Source organism: Sorex fumeus, unplaced genomic scaffold (assembly GCF_029834395.1).
Source record: "Sorex fumeus unplaced genomic scaffold, SorFum_2.1 ptg000063l, whole genome shotgun sequence".
NCBI lineage: Eukaryota > Metazoa > Chordata > Mammalia > Eulipotyphla > Soricidae > Sorex > Sorex fumeus.
This window is the reverse complement of record NW_026606120.1, coordinates 33667178-33688324: the sequence shown is the minus strand read 5'-3', so window position 1 is coordinate 33688324 and position 21147 is coordinate 33667178.

Genomic DNA, 21147 nt, shown 5'->3' with positions numbered 1-21147 from the left:
GTCCGTCTGTCTGTCTGTCTGTCTGTCTGTCTGTCTGTCTGTCTCTCTCTCTCTCTCTCTCTCTCTTTCTCTCTCTCTGTTTTGGGACATTTATTGATGTATTGTCCTTGAAATTAATGAGAGGAAGGGAGGCAGGTATGAGAAATCAGATGGTGCTAGGAAATTACCCCTATGAGTTCCATCCTCTCTCCTGGATGTTTTCAGAAGCATCAATGAGGCAAGCCATGAGAAGCCAGATGGAGACCAGTTAGGGATTGAAGGAATAGCTGGAAAATGCTGCTATACCAAGAAACTCATTATCTGTTAGGGCAGCAGAGATAATCACTGGGATGGTTGTGAGGAGACACCAGAGTAACTGGGAGAGGCAACAATGTGTCTGAGGCATGTTGAGTCAGTTCAAGCATTAATTTTGATTTTCAAAGGTGACAAGAGAAAAATAGAAATCCAAGAAAGAAGTAATATTAACTGGCCAGAATATTCAAGGTTACAAATGATTCAGGAACAAACAATTGCCACATCTCTGTAGTTGAAGAAATATTTGCTTCTATTTATTGTTTTATTATATTGGTTTGGAGACTACACCCAGGGGTGTTCAGGTCCTACTCCTGGCTCTGTGCTCAGGGATCAATCCTGGCCAAGTCTGAGGGATCATAGGTGTCCAGTAGGAGACTGGCTACATAGAAGGCAAATATCTCAGCTCTGTGCTATCTCTCCAGACTCCAAAGATGTGGGCTGGAGAGAGAATGAAACAGGTTGAGTGCTCGCTTGCACATGGTGATCCCTAGTACCACATTTAGTCCCCCAAGTCTGCCAGGAGTGGTCCCTGAGTGCAGAACTAGGAGTAAGCTGTGAGCACTGCAGAGGCAGGAGTAAACTCAGCACCACCGGATGTGTGATCATAGCCTAAAAATGACAAACGTAACAACAGACCCCAAAGATTTCTTTTAATAACATTTGTCCATTGCACATCAGCACCATGGTCCCTAGGGCCTAAGTCTGATGGGAACTTCATCACAATGCAGGCCACCTCTGCTAACAAGATGGCATCAAAGAAACCTGGAGAATCAAACATTGCAACCACCTGGGAATGACACATACCTCATACTCACGTTTCATTGACATTTCATTAGAACAAGTCACAGCATCGTGCAAAGCTTCAAAATTTCTATCTCCTTTTAGTTTGATGTCTTAATTCTAAGCTGAATTCTCAAATCCTTATAGTTGGTACTGAATTTTTATTTAAATATATCTTCACTGAATGTATATTAATCTCTAAATAAAGAAGCTATAATAAATGCAGGAAGTCCTGGATTGCATTGTGTGCTCTGTCATTGTCTATACTGAATAAAGCATTCCACGGCTACAGTAGAATATTCTTTGAGACTTAGTTGTGTCAGATTGAGAGTCTAAAATGGTTAGGTAAAGACTTGCCAAGGAGAATTCCCTGAGGAGTACTTTTGCTTTTCTTTACGCAAGAGCAAGATCCAAAGTCAATGTCTCAATAAGTCAGGAGAGTCCTGCCTCATGGGACAACTGAACAGGGCAAGCAGTAAAGCCTTGGGTGAGTGGAGCTCCAGAGTGAAAAAGATGTGTGCTGTCAAATTGTTTAGGCCATATGGCACTGGGATAGTTCCATGTCCAATTAGATCCTCCAAGACTATAACTGTCATCGATTTGCTCGAGCAGGCCCAATAACATTGTGAGACTTGTTACTGTGTTTAGCATATTGAATATGTCACAGGTAGCTTGCCAGGCTTTGCCGTGCAGACGAGATACTCTTGGTAGCTTGACGGAGTCTCCGAGAGGGGTGGAAGAATCGAACTCGGGTGGGCTGTTTCGGCCGCATGCAAGGCAAATGTCCTACCCACTGTGCTATGGCTCCAGCCCCCTCCAAGATTGATATTTAATATTAAACAGCATGGAATTGAATCTTTAATATTGAGCACATTTGATATTAAACTGCACGGTATGGAATAGTAATATAGAGAGGTTACTTGAAGAAGATAGAGTGAATTTCAGGCCACTACGGTCTGTCTCCCTGCCAAAAGTGGATAGAGTATTGCCTATAGAACAGGTGTCACTGTCAGCACCTGACATATATTATGGTGAACACGGTCAATGTGGTGGGTGCTGTGGGTGCCACTCAGGTTCTCCTTAAGGGATGAAGTTCAACTTTGGCTACTGCCTCAGCTACAGATAATTTTCTACCTCCGTATCTAGAGGATCACAAGAGACAACATGCCTGGCAGAGAGGAAAGAGCAAATGTAAGAACTAAAGCAACAGTCCAGCAGCTTGCCTTGCCCCTTACTGGTGTGAGTCTGATCCCCAGCACCCTGTATGGTCTCCCAAGCCCACTTTGATTTATCCCTGAGTGTAGAGCCAGGAGGAAGTCCTGGGCACTGCCAGGCATGGGCCAAAAGCCAGAAAAAGAAGTAAATCTATTTTCCTGATGAGAAAGTAAGTGGGTATAGGTTGAGAGGTATGTTGGCTACATCTGAAGCATGAGGACCAAGAGAAAGTTGCCATGGGATCTGGTGGGGCAGACTGAAAAGCACTTGGGGTTTTATTGTAGGGACAATGGGAAAGGGGGAGCCACAGTCCTTACATGGGCCCTCTGTGATTCTGAAACACACCCTTTTTTCAAGTGAAATTAAAGAGGGGGGTAAGCTAATGACTAGTTTAAATGCTCAACATGAATGACTGTTCAGAGTATCCCTGCTGAGGATAGCAGGGATGCAAAGGAAGAGCTGCTGCAAATGATACAGGAAAAAAAGGAAGGAGAGGAAAAAGGGATAAGAATAAGATAAGATAAGATAAGATAAGATAGAAAGAGCATCTTTAGCTCCAGGGTTTAATCAGCCAAAGTCTAGGTTTGGCCAGCCACTCATAACTCAGTTGCACCCTAGGCTTGCCAGAGGAGTGGGCAGCACTCCTGTGTAGGAGAGTGCGCCTGCCACACTCAGTCTGCTCTGTCACTCCGCACTCTTGCACACTCTGGGACCAGGCGGTGTGCTCATGGCTTCCACATATCTGCCTCCAGCTACCTGTGCCCCAGAGTGTAGGTCACTGCTGAAGACAGTTGTGCGGCTTGTCAGTTCCTTATTATTATTTTTTTTAAATAAAGAACTTTCTTGTATCAGATAGGAATCACGTTTATTTGCCAGGGATCCCAAAAACTGCTGAAATAAGAAAAAGATTTGTTTATCTCACTTAAGAGAATCCAGATGTAGGGAGCAAAAGGACAGAAGGAACTTAATGATTACAGAGCCACCATAAAACGCAGGAGTGCCTATACCTGGCCTGAAAGGAGGCAACAGAAAAGAGAAGAGTGATCCATATGTTTATAGGGCCTTTTAAGTAACTTTTACATAACTCTAACAACAACTTAGGCACAAAAAGCAGCTTTCTAATTTAGTTCTATTTACTCTCTGCTTCTGTGCTAAACGGGCCATATTACTATTCATATTTAAAAGAATAATTAAAATGTCTATTTTTATGACTATGAAAAACTGTTTGGTCCAGCCCCAAGAAATGAACATTTCTTTTTATATAAAGAATATTTCTTATTGCAGCTATATTTGCTTACAAAGAGACAACCCAAAGTGGATCCCCAGCACTTAATGTTCCCTGTCCCCTTCACTGTCAGTAGTGTCAGTAGTGACTCTGAGCACAGAGACAGGAGTAAGCAAGCCCTGAGTACCATTGGATGTGACCCTCAAAAAGCAAAACAAAAAAATAAGAATATTTCTTATAAAAGTTTTTTTTTACCTAGTTGACTAGTCTTTGGGGGGAAGGTGCTAATATTATTATAGTTTCAATATCATATATTTCACTTCTTAACACAGTTTGTTCTGGAACTTTCTGTTCTTGTGTCTTATCTCTGTTGGTGGATCTCAGTGGCTCTTGTCCAGTGGTCATTTTGGGACTTATAAATTCTGCTCTGAAGGTTATCAACCTTGCTTTCTGGGTTTTGGATCTTCTGTCATTGTTTACTTTTAAATTTTGCTGAAAATTTCCTGCTTTTTTAGTTCTAGATCAGCGATCAAAGAGGCACTGACTTAGGCACCATCTATACAGGAATGAGTGAGTGAAAAGTAAGTTGGGGCCTGGCGGGTTTTACAGTCTAATGACTGAGGCAGCCATGCAACTAAATACTAATACTTGGATGCATTTACACACTCTAGTAGCTAAAACATGAGGGACGTGAAAGTTTGATTACTGAAACCTACTTATGGAGTCAAGGAAAGTCTTATAGTAAAGACAATGCCAAACTTTGCAGAAAGTCTGTTTTCTTTACGAAGTAGAAGAATGGAATTCCAGTCAAAGGTAACAACATAGGAAATTACATGAATGTTTGAAAGACAAAGTCACTTAGATGAATGACACACACAGTGACAATGAAGCTCTGAACACACAAAGTCTTGTAAATTATGCTGATGAAATAGAACAAGACCAGAGACTGCAGGTCCTTGTCTGCTTTCTAAGTTCCAGACAACCCATTTAGAAACTTGTGTCATTGTCTCCTTTGCAAGTTGGCAGGATATTAAAAAACAAACAAACCAAAAAAACCCACCACCAAATGTTTCCGTACAAGAAATAGTATTTTCAAGCCCTAATGCTCATTTTTTCAATCAAATTCAGGGGAGGTGAAAAAAATTTTTAGGGCCGATGAGTCAACATAGTCCTTAGAGTGTCTCGAGACAAAGAATTTTATTAGAATGTAAAAAAGAATAATTGGTTAAATCAATCTAGTATTAAAATCCTCCATGCTTCTGTGGTATTCTGAATTTAAAACAATATAAGATCATTCAAATTCTCCCCACCCTGGAAAGTTGATGTTTCTTACTCAGAGGCACACTTGGATTTCATTCAAAATATAGGGGGAAAGTATTAGCTCAAGTCAGAGCATAAAGACCCTTCCCATTTCCACTTCTCTAGATTATTGGGTTTATTCTATATTTGTAATATTTCTAAATGCTTCAAAGGGGGCTAGGGCAGACATAACTTCACCTCATAGACTTCTGGCTCCAAATCATAAGTCTCCTGAGTATTTTTACCGTATTATTGATTGAAAACATTTAAAATATCTTTCCTCCATAAATTCATGTGTATATAGCTTCCCCTTTCCCTGTAATACACACTTTATAGGCAGGAGGCAATCAATTGAACAACTGTTTTATGGAGAGGCACATATCTTGGGGAAAAAACCCCATAACACCTTACATTCATTAAATTGTGGAGCCCAAATAAGGTACTTTATTGTTGCATTCTTTTCAAATTATGTTTTGCCCTTATAGGTCATGGTATTTCTGTGACTTTTGTCAAAATAACTCCTAAGAAGAATCAGGGAAGGAAAAATAGTGGCTTCTATGAACTGGGAGAATTTTGAAAAGGTGTGGATAGCAGGGCTAGAGGGCCAGGTAACAGGAGTAACAGTTCTGTTTTGAAATCTGCTGCTCAACCTACGATCCAATTTATCAGTTGGTTAAGTACATTTGGAAATACAGTGTTCAATTACTTATTTTTTCAACTAATATTGGATGTGCATCTGGTTGAGTTGTGGGCACTTTGCTTCACATGAATAAAAGATGAAGCTGCGAGCCCAGCCTAAGGAGCTTGCGTTCATGTTCAGTGGTCGCGGAATCCATTCCTCACATTATCGTCGATTGCCTCGAGCAGGCCCCAGTAACGTCTCTTTCATCCTAGCCCTGAGATTATATTCAAGGCTTTTTAGGAGAATGAGACCCATCATTGTTACTGGTATTTGGCATATTTGGTGCGCCACGGGGAGTTTGCCAGACTCTGCCCTGTGGGCAGGCTATATTCGATAGCCTCACATTATCATCACACTTTATTACCGTGCTTGGCCAGGGCAGGAGGGTTCAAACCTTCAGACGCCCTGCAGTGTCCTCACATTTTCAGGTGAAATTTATGTCCTAAAATGTATGTCCTAAAATGTAATCTCTGTCAAATTCAACAAATTCTACTATAACAAAATGCCTTTGATTTAAAAATTTAAGAATGTTTAGTCATTGCTCAAGATAATTTAGAGAGGGGTTTCAGTCTACCTTACTTTGGCTTTCCTTGACTTTTCCCAGCATTGGGGACACAGATGTAGAGGAGGCAAGGCACTTACTTGCTTTATTTATATCCAGCCATGAGTATTTCTAGGGGTCACTAGATTACAGACCCAGGGATAGCCTCTGAGCACCATTGATTCTCCCAAATACTCCCTGTTCTGCCACTACCAAAAAGAACTTTCATTACCAGTGAGGTTTCATCTTACTTCTAGAAAGGATTGTCTGTCCCCTGCCACAGACTGACCATGAAAAATTCTAACCCAACCAGTGTCATTTTGGAATCACTTTTAGGAATATGGGTAATAATATAGTAATAATATAGAGCATGTATAAAGCATACATGTATAATGTATATGTAAATATATGCTTATGTGTCTATAATATGAATACACAAGCATATAAAGCATATATATATATATATATAATGTTGATCCTTGAACAACATGGATTTGAATAGCAAGGATTTACTTATACGCAATTTTTTTTCTAATCACTGTATCACTGTCATTCCATTGGTTGTAGAATTACTCGAGTAGGCTCCAGTTATGTCTCTATTCCTCACAGCCCTGTGATTTTAGGAGCCTCTTCTTACTCATTGTTTCCCAATGATTGGAGGCTCTTTCTATGTCAGGACAAGGAGAGCTATTGTCGTTACTGTGTTTGGCTTATCAAATACACCATGGGGAGCTTGTCAGGCTCTGCCCGTGCAGGCGGGATAATCTCGGTAGCTTGCCGGGCTCTCTGAGAGGACAAAATGGAAGAAGTGTCTTACAATGTGTCCAGAAATCAGCCTGGAGTGTGGTGGTGGTTGGGCAGTGGAGTTTGGCTGCTGGGGCTGGATCCCTTGGGGTGGCGAGGGCTTTCACCTGCCCCATAGCCTGGTACTGAGTCCGGTGGCATGGTTCTGGGAGCTTCCTTTTATACTTCCGTCTGGGAGGAGCATCCGTGAGTTTTGGAGGGTGGCTTATGAGGAGATTATCTGGTGTCAGCAGGATGTGGCTTATGGGTGTGATCCCTGAGTCACCAGGGACTTGGGAAAGCAGGCAGAGGATCTCTGTTCTGGGTCCTGTTGAATCCAGAGTCCAAGGTCACAAAGTTCCTCATTATCTGGGTTTCGTGGGACTTCATTCTTGCGTGAGGCTTGGCCTGAGCATCTGGAAAGTTGCCTGGAGTGTGGCGATGGTTGGGCAGTGAAGGTTGGCTGCCAGGACTGAGTTCCTTGGGGTGGGAAGGGCTCTTACCCATCCCACAGCCTAGTGCGGAGTCTAATGTAGATCCTTATTTAAATTTAGCTAACTGTGGATGGTGGTTAGTTGAAGCTGTGGATGCAGAACTCACAGACATAGAGAAATGACTGCAAGAGAATTGAGCAGGCATGGATTTTGGTGTTAGTGGTGGTGGGGAGGTGGGGGAGGCACTGAAACCAATTTTTCAGAATAACAAGAGACAATTGTAATTAAGATTTAAAATGTTTGACCACTTAGATTTAGGTATCCCTGGCCCCCATACAAGGATGAACTATATTTAAACTATTAGCTTAAATTTTCATTTATCTTCATATTAAAAAGAACGCAATATTGACAAATTATAACATTAATTGACTTGTATCTTTAGCTTTTACAGTAAGGTCAAGATTTTTCATGAGTGGAAAAAGGGATGTCCTGCTGACCCCATCTTTAGCCTTGGGAGGAAGGTACCCTGTGAAATGAGTCATATTACACCATTCTTGTTAGAAAGATAATCTGGAATTAACTTGACCCAAGTTATAGACAGAGCTTCTTCAAGGGACAGAAACCAATCTTGCTAGCCAAATCCTAATAGGCCTGATCAATTTTGTGGAAACAGTTTCTGATAAACATCCATTTCACTAGGTGTCCTGATCTGGTAGGCTGAATCCTGGGGATGGGATTGGGAGATGTCTCTGAGGCAATTGTTCTCATCCACAGTCATCCGTGGAAACCATTTGAGTAGTTCCTCAGAATTCTACACCCTGATTGGTTTGGGTGAGACTGGATATTAATCTTTTAAAAGATAATTCCAAGGTCCAGTGTAGAAACTACTCATGGGGCAGTACAGGTACAGAAGAACTTGGTATTTGAGCATAAAAATTACTAAGATCTTGAGTATCTTTCTTCTTGAGTGGCAGAGAAAGGTAGTGTAGGAACATATATATTTTGGACATGAATTCAGGGTTCATGTCGGGATGTACCTGTAGTCTGGCATAATTGCAAGAGGGAATTCTAGTAACTGTGAAGGATAAAAGAAAAGCCAGCCCTTTGAAGCTTTTCATACTGAAAGAGGAAGCAGGCATCAGATCACATAATAAGGGTAGCATGACTTTCAAACCCCCAAATTCAAAGGGGACCCTACTTATAAGAGAAATATCAGAGACAAGAGGCACACATGGGAGAATATTATTGGAAAGAGCATTTTGCTAAGGAATTTTTACAAATGGAAACTGATTCAAGTTCATGCCATATATAAAAACACAACTGCAAGGTTGGCAGGAAGGAGGGTAACAGCTGCATGCAAATATTTTTCTGAGGACGCTTACCCACCCTCACTCAACTGTCTCTCCTGGAGGCCCCAGAGCCGCTCTGTTTGGGTCCTGCTTGTGATAAGACTATCCCCCTGTCCCTCCTGAGACCATTGTGTCCCCATAAGAATGACAACATATGATAGCTGGTAAAAGAACTAACTATTCTTTTCCAGAAATAAAATGTTTTTACCCTGGGTGATTTAAGAATGATACATTTTAGCATTGGTAGAAAAGGACATGAATTGTGTAGGAAGCACAAATTGTATGGGAAAAACAATTACATAAGTCACGTTTCCTGTGTACCCACACCTGAGTGCTACCTAGAGTATTTGCCTCCAGATTCACTTAGGAAACTTTCTTTTCCTTTCTTGGCCCGTAGATGAATGGGCTGGATTGATCTGGGAGACTTTGGGAGTGATAGTTGTAGGTTGAGGGCATTTGGGGAAATAACTGCAAACTGGAAATGGATATTTCTGTGTTGTTCAGTTCAAGGAAGAGTCTAGATCACTTCTAGGGCAGTTTGGGAAATTGCTACTGTTTGACACAGATGTCCTTGGTCTGGCAGAACTGTGCTTTCCTAGGCACCAAGTTTCTGCGTTAAAAGAGGTGTCTCCAGGCCAGATAAAGTACAGAATTTAGGGTGCTTACCTTGCATGCATCTGACCCTTGTTCAAGCACTGCACAATCCACTGAGTACTGCTGAGAGTGACCCCTGGGAATAGAGCCAAGGATAACTCCCAAGCATCACTGGGTATGCAACCCCCAAAAGAGCAGGCGTACCATTCATGCATAGGTCTGCTGTATGGAAGCACCTCGCACAGGGGCTAGAGATTAAACAGAATAGTCAGTGGATCCACTATGAGTTTCTAAAAAAAACATTTCTGAATAAAAGATACTTCATGCACATTTTATTCCCAAAATTAATCATTTTAATCTGTAAGGGAGTGGAGTTTTTTTTCTGATCTTCTGTATGTTGTCTAATGTCATATATATAAAAAATCAATTTAATGAATCCTATTTTTCTATTAATAAAAATTTGGACTTTTGTGAGCATATGGTAGGGACATGGTCACTATCCAAGGATCTTTGCATATACTTACCCATTTTTATCATCTGGTTATAGAGGAATATCTATCTTGCTTCACAGAGGAGCAAGCAGAACACAGAGTATTCAGTAACTTCTTTAGAAAAACTCAAATGGGGGAACTGGGACTCCAGGCGAGGCTGGGCCTTGAATCATGTCTTATCCACTTCCCTGCACTCTAGCTAAAGGTCACGAGGGGGTGCTTATGATTTTGCATGGTTATAATCCTGCTCCTTCTTCTAGAATGCCCCCAAAAACATTGTTCATATGCACACATGACTTACCCCTGTCCAGAGTTCATCAGTCGATGGATACCCTCTTGACTCACTGGCTTTATATTCTTTCCCTGGTGTTTCTGAATTGGAAACTAGCCAGAAGTCAGGATCTGTTTCTCTTCAATAATTGCAAAATTCAGGAGCTGTTGGCAGCCATAACTACCACCACATGCAGAAAGAACTCTGCAACTAGAGATGGGAAAGAATGCAGGTCCTCGGAGAAATGAGAAGGAAAGACCAAGAGTTTTGGGGCATACAGCATCTGTTCCCAGAATTTCCAAGTCTTGCCACATTCCCAGTTGGGATACACACTATCTAAAGTCTCTAATTTTTTGCCGAAGTTACTTTTCTTGTCACTTATAACCAACATAATTCAAAGCAGCAGAGGCAATTCAACTCTAAGCACTAAACCAAAGATTTCCAAGTTCTTTGCCCTTTTATCCACAAAGAAGCCCTTTATCAATGGATGTGAGCCTCTCTTCAAGTGACTGTGTCCTCAGGACAGGGGTTGTTTAGAAGAACTTTACAGCTGGGTTAATAGCACAGCATGTTTGCATAGATCCTGCAGGAATTTGTCCCATGATCTCTTGTAAAAGAAGGCACCAGAACACTGCCTCCCTTAAGAGATGGAAACTGCCTTTTCTTTAAATTGGGCTACATCATGCTCTTGCTTTGATCAAAAGACAAAATCAGTTATGCTACCTCAAAGGCTTAATCTAAAAGGGCCTTGCTGCTTCTGCCATCTCCAAATGCTGTCCCAAAGCCTCCTAACAAGGAAGTCAGTACAGTTGCTAGAAGATGAAGGGTGACACAGAGGAGAACCCAAGTATCCAGCTAAGAGCCAGTGGCAGCTGCCTGACCCATGAGCACGTTGCTCTTACACCTTCTGAGCCTCTAGCTGTATAAGTGCAGGTGAATGAGTTGACTTGAGACAGCAAAGAATTGGAAGACATGGTCAATACCTGGGATTTTAAATCACCAAGTCTGGATAACTGTTTCTACACCAAGAGGTAAACAGTACAGCCCGTTTCGGTTTTCATTTTCTGGTTTTTAGTTAATATTTCTAATTAAACATACATTGTGGATGGTCATCTTGAAGGCTCTGAATGGTCTCTCCCTAGGAGCCTGTTTCATGGGATGCTGGGAGTTGGTGAAATAGGGAAAATAGTATCTTACAAGACATAGAAAGGACAGGCGGGGGCAGGGGAAGGAGGTGTTGTTTTGTATCCCACAGAATGCTTTGACATATACGAGTATAAGAAAAGGTTCTTTTTCCCAAACACTTTGGAAGGTTCCTAAGGGGTAAGAGTGAATGATCACGACTGCATAAATATGCAAAGTGCATGAGCCTGGTGTCATCTGTGTGCTGGGTCCATGATGTCCCCTTGCTGGAAAGCAAAGCTCCAGGCAAGCCTTAAAGATATTGAATGTCCAATTTCAGAACTTCACAACAATGCCTTCTTTACATGAGACCCTGTACCACTCTTCCTTCACATGGAAATGAGAGGTATAATGACTGGGAATAAACAAATACAAGGTAGGTAAAGATTTTCAACTCAAAAAGAAGTGTAGAAGTATAATGTCAATGTCAATAAGAAAATCTATAATTAGATTTAGAAAATCTCCATTCGCATCCATCACAGATTTGCACCAGAAACTGCATGAGATGCCGTAATTAGTGAGGGTGAGGGAGAAGACAGTGGTAATATTTACAGAGGTTCCCGGTATCTTTCCACAAAGGATCAAGTGGAGACTTTAAAAGAGAGAAACCTGGACGACAGCACTGTCACTCAGGGGTCAGAGTTAACAGGAGGAGCAGCAGTGAACGCTGGCTTTCTGTGCCTCTGATTCATGTAAGAAGGACACATTTCTGGGATGATCCTGTGATATTAGTTTCCTGTGGTTGCCATACAAAATTACCACCAATTTCATGGCTTAATACATGGGACTGGAACAATAGCACAGTGGGTAGGGCGCTTGCCTTGTATGCAACCACCCTGAGTCAATTTCCAGAATCCCATATGGTCTTCCAAGAACCACCAGAGTGATTTCTGAGTGCAGAGCCAGGAGTAACCCTTAAGCATTGTTGGATGTGTGGCCCCACACCAAAACCAAAAGCAATACAAAACAGCAAACATTTCTTCTCTCACAGTGTAGAGACCAGACATCTGAAATCAGTGTTAGTGGGCAGAGGGCTTTCCTTCTGGGACCTTAGGGAGCATGTGCTCTATTGCTTTTATGTTTCTGGTGTCACTTGGCTTGAGGCTGCCACTTGACACCACTTCAATCTCTGCCGATAACGGCCAATCAACTACCTTCTGGCTTCTTTTTATAAGGACTGACAAAGTTGCACTTAGGGACCATCTGAATAATGCAAGATAATTTCCTCATTCTTAACTTCATCCCAAGTGAAAAAAACCTTTTTCCATATAGGAAAACATTTTCAGGTTCAGGGATTAAGAATTGATATCTTCGGGGAGCCATTGAATAACATCTGCTCTAAGTGCAAAACCAAGTCTCTTCTGAACACATCACATAGACCAAAACTGAGGGCATTCTGTGAACAACTGGCTTGTGCCCTCTAAAAATACTTGATATTGGGGCTGGAGCGATAGCACAGCAGGTAGGGCATTTGCCTTGCATGTGGCCAACCCGGGATTGAATCCCAGCATCCCATACGGTCCCCTCCCCCCCCCCCCCCAGCACCTCCAGGACTATTCCTGAGTGCAGAGCCAGGAGTGACTCCTGAGCATCGCTGGGTGTGACCCAAAAAGAAAACAAACAAACAAAAAAAATCCCTTAAAAACCCCTTGATATTCTGAAAGAATTATGGAAAGATATGGTGAGAGGAAATGCAAGAATTCACAAACTAGTGCTGCGTATGATCCTAGGATGAGATGAGTGAGATGGGAGGGTGGGGGGGGGGGGGGTCCCATGCAGGCTTTGTTAGAACAAATAGCAAGTTTGGGTGCTATCTTAAACAACAGCAATATATTGATACTGCATTGCTAAATCTTCATGCTATGTAGAATACTCTTATTCTGATGAAATACATGCTATAATATTGAAGAATTTATTTTAAAATAGAAGAGTAAAACTACTGATAAAAAGTGGTATAAATCTATATAGCTGTCTATATCTATCTAACTATATCACCTTCACTGTCACTATCATCCCATTAATCATCAATTACTCGAGCAGGCTCCAGTAGTGTCTCCATTTGTTCCAGCTATGAGATTTTAGCATCATAAACTTTAAGCTCTCTCTCCACGGATGTAGCACACTAGCTGGAAGTCCTTGGGCATGATGGTGATGCGCTTAGCAGGGAATGTGCAGAGGTTGGTGTCCTCAAAGAGCCCCACCAGGTAGGCTTCATTGGCCTCCTGCAGGTGCCATGCTGACAGTCAAGCTCTAGGAGCACAGGTCGGTCTTGAAGTCCTATAACATTTTGCCCACCAGCCGCTGGAACAGCAGCTGGTGGATCTCGCATAGCGCCATGGTGTCGGACCAGTAGCTGTGCAGCTTCTTTATGCCACCCCATGGCTGGCGTGTTCTTGTGGACCACCTTATACATTCCAATAAGCCTTAGTGGTTTACCGGGAGCCTTCCTGCTCGTTGACTTGCGTGCCGTCTGCTTAGTACAAGCCCTTTCGTTCGTCCCAGCTCAGCTGGATACTCCTTCAGGACTAGGGAAATGAGACCCATTTACTAGTTTAAAGAGTTCTTAAAACATTGAAATCTAACTATATATCCATATTTAATCTACTTATCTGTGCACAGAAAGCAAATGTGGCAAAATGCTACCAATTGGTGAATTTGGTGGAGGTTATAGACCAGTTCCTGCCCATTTAAAAATAGATTATTGGATTTTTTATTACTTCAGTGTAAAATTCTTTATGTATTTCTTATCAAATCTATAACTGCAAACATTTTCTCCTAATCTGTGGGTTGTCTTTTTATTTACTTAAATGGTATCCTCTGAAGATGCAAAAAGCTTATCATTTTGGTGACGTTCAATTGTTTTCTTTTGCTATTCATGCTTTTTGGTGCCATATATGAAACTCCGTTGCCAAATCCAAAATCATGAATATTTAGCCCTTTTTTAAAAAATTTGTAAACTTAGACCTTTGATTTAATTTTAATATATATATGTATATATGGGGACCAGAGAAATAGTATAGCAGATAAGGTGTTTTCTTTGCACACAGCCAACCCTGGTTTACTTCCTGTAGCCTAAACAGTCCCTTAAGCCCTGCCAGGAGTGATCTCTGAGAGCAGAGCCAGGAGTAAGCCCTGAGCACAATTGATTTGATCCCCAAACTAATGTATATATATATATATATATGTACATATATATTATATATATAATGTGACTCATATTTATGCCAGAATGACAGTATAAAATTGTTTTGATTATTAATGCTTGGGACAGAGTGTAGCTAATACACCTACAAATAAACACGCAGGTCAGATCCCAGGCTCTATGTCCGTGTTCAAGCCCATGGTTCCCTTTGAAAGTGCTCATGCCCTAGGTAATAGAATCAGGTTGTGTTCCACACCATGTCCTTTCTTTCTCCCTCTTGACAGTCTTTTTGTGGTCTAAGTAATATGTTTGCTGCAGGTTGACTTTAGGTGACCTTGTGACCACTCACTAGCACAGCGGGTAGGGCATTTGCCTTGAATGCAGCCTACCTGAGTTAGATTCCTCTGCCCCTCTTTGAGAGCCTGGCAAGCTACCGAGAGTATCTCGCCTGCACAGCAAAGCCTAGCAAGCTACCCGTGACATATTTGCTATGTCAAACACAGTAACAGCAAGTCTCACAATGTTACTGGACCTGCTTGAGGAAATCGATGAACAATGGGAGGACAGTGACAGTGACAGTGACAAGTAATATGTCATTAAGGGACCAAGGTCAATGTTTCATGAGAAACTGAAGCAATAAAGGAACTGGTGAAGTGTAGAAATCAAACTCACCATCAGTAGGAATTAGAGAGCTTCCTGTCTGGCCTTCAACAAGATGTGTGGTGATTGTACTTTATGTTTTCAGTTCCAGTTTAAGGTCCGAAGTGGAGCTCAAGGTATAAAGCAGCCTAATGAGCCATTGAAAAGAGATCCATAAATAGGGAATAATCCCTGGGAAAAAAAGCAACATAGATCTAATTCCTCAATAATTAGCCTGTAGCTAATAAATGGAACCTAACCTTCCATCTTCTTGAATGGAGGAAAACAAATATACTGAGAAGCGAATCCATTTGTCATTAAGGGTATCTTGGCTTTTAAAAATTTCTTGAATCTGAAACATTACCAGAAAAAGAAATTTTTTAGACTTGCTAGGGAGCATCACAGAATCTGGAACTGGAAAGGCAATTAAGAAGAGACAAAGGTCACTGCTTTCAGGAGGGAAATATTGAAATACTTAAAAAAAAAAAAAGAAATACTATGTGAAAAACCTTCTTCATATAGAAGAGGAGATGCAGAACTCAGGTGGTCCAGCTCCAGAATGAGGTCACTTCAGGTGCTTTCCTGGGAATTAAAACCTTATATATAATCTGGCAATGTCTTTAAAGAAAGGTAATGACTTTAGACAGAGGAAGTGTCTGCTGATATTTTCCATCTGGAGCCCAGCTGGAAGAAGATGGGAAGTAGGAAGGAGTCCAGGGACATCTCGATGGGCCTCTTCCTTTCTGGATGAGAAAACAGCACCACCATTTTGCAAATAGGAAATGAAGCATAAATATGGCAGAGAATGTGTCGTGTTTAAGTTGTATGACGAGAATTCCAGAATTGATGTTAAGACTATAAACACTAATCCCTGATCCCAGAGGTATGACAGAGGGCAAGGGAATGAAGCTGTTAAAGGTGCAGAAAAAAAAGCCAGGTTTAGACTTGCCTTTAATGACCAAAGTGGCCCACAAGGCCTTCTCCCTGGGGCTAATCTTTGTGTGTAATAATGCGGATTTCTTTCCCCTTTACTTCATTGACTTAGCATTGCTTTACAGTCTCAGAAATTAAACTGCATATCTCTGTGTGGAATTTTAACTACCCAAACCACCAAACCAATGCTAACCCACCACTGAAAGAGATCTCTTTGATCATTGTTCTACCCTCATCATGTTCCTCCCAGTGACCACCATAGCTTTTCAACTGAGCGTAAGAGTTTTGTTGCTTCTTGCTAGCTCATTTGCTTTAGTAATTCATGCTCCAGTTATGAGTAGCACTGTAGCACTGTCCTCCCATTGCTCATCAAGTTTCTTGAGTGGGAACCAGTAACGTCTCCATTGTGAGATATTATGAGTGACCTCACGAAATTTTATTTCCTTAGTTCTCTCAGTGTAATCACCTCCAATTCTACCCAATTTGTCACAAAATACACAATCATATATTTTAAATGGCAGAATAGTATTTCATGGAATGCACACAGGACTGTTTCCTTATACAGTCATTTACTGGTAAGCACTAAGATTGATTATAGGTTTGGGCTATGGATAAGAATGCACTATCAGTATAAGAGTAACAATACCTTTTTGAATTAGTGTTTGCATATCATTTTGATAAATGTCTAGTAGTATTTCTGGATAATATATAATTTGGATATTTGTGTTTTTAAGTCATCTTCCTCCTGCTTTCTATACTATCTATAGTTATGATAATTTACATAACTACCAGGACTATACCAGAGTCCCTTCACCAACCAAGCTTTGCCAACACTTGTTTCCAATTTTTTTGACATAAGACATTCTCATGCAAGTGAGGTGACATCTCATTGTGGTTCTCCTTTTCATTTACCTCAGCAATGTTGAACTTACATGTCTTCTTTGGAGAGTCATGACTCTTAAAAGTTACATTGTTTGTTATTATTGTGGAGCTGTATGAGTTCTTTCTCTTGCATTTTGTTCCTTTTCAGATGTAGGTGGCAAAACTTTTTCTCTCCCTTTCTAGGTCACTCTTTTTTTGTGGCAGTTTCTTTTTTTGATTCATGAACATGAGACATCCATTTCTTTGTGTCTTCTATTTCCTTTAGTGACATTTTACCATTTGCAGTGTATAGGTCTTTTACGCCTATTACTAGATTTACTCCAAATAGCTTATCTTTTTGTATCACTTGTACCACTTGTCATCCTGTTGCTCATAGAGTTCCTTGAGCGGGTTCCAGTGACGTCTCCATTTGTCCCTGTTGTGTGCTAGTTGTAGCCCAATGGCATCTGCTCGCTCCAGGAACACAAAGAGCCTCAAACTATTCGTTCAGGGTCTTGATGAAGAAGTCTGACCATCTTGTAGGTGGGCGGCCAGGTGTTCATTTGACATCCTGTGGAATCCAGTCTGCAACAGCTCTAGTCCAGCAGTCATCTCCAAATCGCATTTCGTGTCTGGCCCATCTGATTTTCGATGCCTCAGCAAATGAAACAGTGTCCCTGATTCTTGATCGTTGACAGAGGTTGGAACACCGAATTCCTTCTCTCACTTGAGTGAGAAGCGTGATACTCCAAGCATAGCACTTTCGATTCCTCTTTGGTTGTTTTTTTTGGGGGGGGAGGGGGTCACACCCAGCAATGCACAGGGGTCATTCCTGGCTCTGCACTCAGGAATTACCCCTGGTGGTGCTCAGGGGACCATATGGGATGCTGGGAATCGAACCCGGGTTGGCTGAGTGCAAGGCAAATGCCCTACCCACTGTGCTATTGCTCCAGCCCCTTGATTCCTCTTTGGGAGACCCAAATAGCATTCTTACCCTGTTTCCGTAGGGTCAAGGTCTCTGAGGCATATGTTAGTGAGGAAGAATGGTGGTGTCAAAGAGATGTGCCCGGAGTCAGAGGTTCTTCGTCCTCTTAACAACTTCTTCAGCACTCTTGAAGGCATTCCATGCCACTCTCTTCCTCCTGTGTAGCTCAGGTGCCAGGTCATTTTCATGCTGAGTTCTCAACCTAGGTACACATAACTGTGGCATTCAGAGATGTTCGTTCCATTGAGAACAAATAGAATGTCAGGAATGAGTCCGTTTCTCATGCCCATTGTCTTGGTGAGATTCAGCTGCAGTCTGACCTTTCCACACTCACAGTTGAAGTCGGCTAGCATTTGTGCTGCTTGGCTAATATTTGGTGTTATTAGAATGATGTCATCAGCGAAACGGAGGTGGTGTAGTTGCTGACTGTCTATCTTCATTCCCATTCCTTCCCATTCCAGATGTCGCATGATGTTCTTGAGTCCTCAAGGACCTAGTGACAACCCATGATCTTTCCTCCAGGTGCCTCTCTGGATGACTTTCAAGCCCTAGTGGGAAAGTTCATCACAGAAACACAAGAGACACCAGCCAGTCCCCTCAGTCAAGCTGTGCCTGGATTCCATTCTCACAGAAACTGTGAGGTGATGCATGTGCTTTGTTCTAAGCCTCATGTTTGTGATCATTAGTTATGCAGTTACTCACTTTTCTGTGAGTACACTGGTTATCCTTTTTTCTGTGTTACTTCAAGGAAGTCATGAAACAAATTCAGGTCCCAGTTTCCTCAAGTTTTGTGCTTGAATTAGAATAAAAATCAGTCACTTCTACTTTTCAGATTTGACCTCAGATGTAATGATTATCATTTAAATGAGATAAATGCTTTAAGTAACTTACAGTTGAAGGAGGGGGGTCCAATGGACTTGGTGGGGGGTGACTATGGAACCATAAGTTTTGAGATATGTGAGATTGTGTGCCTAAAACATCTAGTGTTGTAACCAATATTATCTTAATAATATTTTGGTTATTATAACAATTATAATATAAAAGAAACATGACCAAGGACAGATGACTGAATAAAGAAGCTTTGCTATATCTACACCATGGAATACTACTTGGGCATAAAGAAAGAAGGAGCCAGGCAATTTGTTGGTACATGCATGAGTGTGGAGACTGTCACAGTGAGTGAAATGAGTCTGAGGAAGAGGACAGACACAGAATGATCTCACTATGCAGGATATAAAGAAACATAGAAGGGGATAGTTAATGCCCAAAAAAGATAGAAACAAAGAGCAAGAAAACTCATCCTTAATAGGAAGTTCACCACTCTAGGAGGGGGATAGAGCTGGGAGGGATCACTACAACAATAACAGAGGGAAATGGTCACTCTTCTCAAGAACTGGGTGCTGAAAGGAGGGAAAATTATATATACATGATACATTGTCAGTAACAGTATTATAAATCTCAGTGCCTAAGAGGAAAAAGAAAAAAAAACAACGCCAGTCATAGAGGCAGGCTGAAGGAAAACTGGGGACAATTTAGAGGGAAGTGGACATTGCTGAACAGATGGGTGCTGGAACATTGTACACCTGGAATCCCATCATGAACAACTTTATAATCCAATTAAAATAATAATACTAACACTAATAACGCTAACAAAATACAGATAGCCAGAGCACCCATCACAAAGTTGACTCTTTCTTCACAGAAGAGTGCTGTTAATGCTATATAACTTGGCAGACTCTCCAGGCCTTCAGGATCACAGCACCCTCCATAATCATGAGATCAGGCTACACTTCCTCCCTTTCCCCACTCCTGTTTGATCTGGAAGTCTGGTTCAATAGCAGGTTTTCAGAAAGTTCCAGAAACCTTGCAAAGCCTTGAACCATGAAAGCCCCTCCCAAGGTCTTTTCCAAGATTCCACATCTTCTGTCACTCCATGTATTCTCTGAATTCCTTAGAAAATCAACTGGATGCACAGTCCAGTGGGCTCTGGGAGAGCCCGGAGCAGAGCCCAATCCCATGCCTGTCTGGAGCCATTTATTATAAGAATCTCTAGGGGACAGCATTTGATCAGAGAATGTGTCTAGGGAAGCAGTGTCACCCCAGCATGCAGCTCCTGAACACTCTCAGCAGGAATCAGGGGTCCCTCTCTCTTCCCAGGTCTGACAGACTCTAGATTTCAAAACTCCACCCTGAGCGCCAAACTTTAAACTTTTCATCCATCTTTTCACCACAGTGGGACTAAGGATTCTGAGTTCCTCCCTCTCTTTTCCTACACCCCTTATATTCTTTTTTCCTCATAGCATATACTTGCAAAATAACCCCTTTCCCCATTCCCAAATTCAGCTTTTCCTTGACAGGGTGAACATGACCTTGACCTTAAAGTCAATTTCCCTCCCTAAGAGACATATATAGAGTTACTTGTGCCTGGGGGCCAGATGGAAATATGTTGCTTTGGTTCATTTACATGCATTATGTTCCCTTCAGATATAAGCTTCCCTCTTTATACTTAACTACATGGAAAGAAACAGACCAAAGGAGAAAGTGGGGCCTGGAGTTATAGGACAGCAGGCAGGGCAAGTTATGCACGTGCAGCTAACCTGGGTTTGAACCCTAGCACCCCGTATGATCCCCCAAACCTTGCCAGGAGTAATCCCTAAACACAAAGCAGGAGTAAGCCCTAAGCACTCATTGGTATGGCTAAAAAAAAAAAAAAAAAACGGGAAATGCCTCTTACCTTGAATTAGCCTCCACCTAGCTGTAACCATAGGAGCAAATCACGAGTCCTGGATCAGATCAGCGGCCACCTAGCAGAGGGGTCCTGTCCACTGGGCTCAGTCCATGCACGAGTTCTGACATTCCATTCAGTCCAGAAGAACAATCCCCCAGTGAATGGAAAACCCGGGGATATTCAGAACAAGGAATTACCTCCACGTCTACATTCACTACAGAGAGCAAGACATAGGAATAACTTAAACACTGGCTAATTTGAATGCACCTGTTCTTGCTTAAGAAAGGATGGTCAGGGTTGGGAGAATAGTAAAGCAGGTAAGGTGCTTGCCATGCACACAGCTGACCAGGGTTGACTCCCAGACCCCCAGAGGAGTGATCCCTGAGGGCAGAGCCGAGAGTAAACCCTGAGCACAACTGAGTGTGGCCACACAAAAAAGAACCGATTAGGTGGAAGGCATCCCTCTTTGGATGTCAGTGTAAAGACAGGAGATTGAAACTGGTTTGAATAACAAAAGGCAGCATCTTCTGGAAGCAGTAGTTACCTTTTTTTCCCCTAGGAGATGCATTTCACAGTTACCTTTCCAATACTGGGTAAATTACAAGGGACTCTGATGCATTCTATTTGCATGCCAGGAAAAATGATGTTTTGCTCTTGCCCTCTTTAAGTAGTCTCCCCGCACTGTTCAGTTTCCCACCACCAGGGGCAGCTCAGAGCAG